The sequence below is a fragment of the Pteropus vampyrus genome, unplaced genomic scaffold (genome assembly GCF_000151845.1).
Source record: "Pteropus vampyrus isolate Shadow unplaced genomic scaffold, Pvam_2.0 Scaffold224, whole genome shotgun sequence".
Lineage (NCBI taxonomy): Eukaryota > Metazoa > Chordata > Mammalia > Chiroptera > Pteropodidae > Pteropus > Pteropus vampyrus.
Window position 1 is genome coordinate 617752 of NW_011889005.1, and position 1381 is coordinate 619132.

At 35.8% G+C, this 1381-nt stretch overlaps 1 pseudogene; it reads right to left on the reverse strand.

Annotated features, from left to right (window-relative positions):
* Positions 1-219: 219 nt before the first annotated feature.
* On the reverse strand, positions 220-335 carry LOC111747484 (annotated as a pseudogene).
* Between the last annotated feature and the right edge of the window lie 1046 nt (positions 336-1381).

A 1381-nucleotide genomic window follows, 5' to 3' on the forward strand; every position in this document is an offset into this window, starting at 1 on the left:
TGGGATTGTATAGAATGCACTCTTTCGGGGGAAGAGTCTGGCTTCTTTGACTCAGCATAATTATTTTGAGATTCATACATGGTGTAGCATATACCAATAATCCATTTCCTTTTATCAATGAGTGGAATTCTGTTGTATGAATATACCGCAGTTTATTTAACTATTCAGCTGGTGGTAGACATTTGGGTCATTTCCAGCTTTTTATTTTTTATTTTTTTACACCTACAGCACCTGGTCTTCCTAGGTGGTCTCCCATCCAAGCACTAACCAGGCCCGACCCTGCTTAGCTTCCGAGATCAGAGATCGGGCATGTTGAGGGCGGCATGGCTGTAGATAGGTCATTTCCAGTTTTGACTCTTATAAATGCAACTACTATGAACATTCATTTCAGCTGCAAAAACTGGATATAATGAAGGTCTTTGTAGGAATTTGTACAATCTACATCGTTATATCAATGGCTGACATGACACAGAGGCCTCTTTTCTCTGTGGCTGGGCAAAATGGGAAGCAGGTCGGTTGATGCCTATATGAATGCAATAGACACGCCTATAAATATAGTTTTACAGTTTTAAGGCATGAAAGCCGTTTCTCATTATATTAGATATATTGATTTGTGTCATTATTAAAGTCGAATATTTCAAAATGTTTGATAAACACATATCTTTCCTCCGTCGTAAACTCTCTACTCGTGTTCTTGCCTGTTTTTCCACTGAAGACTTGCTGTTGTTTTGTTTATCAATGCTGGGGCTTTTTGTATAATAAAGCTCATAACCCTTGGGAAATTATTTACTGAAAATACCAAATGTGTTGGCCTTTTAAATTTAGGTTATTTTATTTTATTTTTTTTGTAGGAAACATTTTAACTGTTATAGATTTAAATCCGTCCATTTTGTTCTATTGTGATTTTTTTTTTAAAAAAAATCTCTTCTAGAATATAAAAAGCCAAGGCTTTCCCCCAAGATTTGGTAAATTTTCAATTCTATTTTCCTTTTTGTCTTTCTTTGAGTGCTGTTTAAATTTTCACCCCTGATTGTTAAGGGATTTATTTTGACGCATGCGGGGAGGTGAGGACCAAGAATTATATTTCCTTTAAGTAGCTAATTACAGTACTTCCCTTGGAATTATCCATCTTTTGCTTTGTCATACTAAATTCTTCACTATGGCAGAGTCATTATTTGTTCTATTTCATAATTCTGTCTCTTACTTTAAAAGGATCGCCTTCTCTTTTACAATTTCATTTTTTGAAAGATCTCAAAACTCACCACAAAATGTGTAACTAATCCATTTCCTGGGGGGACCCTCCACAGTTATAAAATGCAGTCCCATGAGATGTCTAACCCAGTGATAATCGGTGAGCGTTAAACACTGATGACCAGATTTC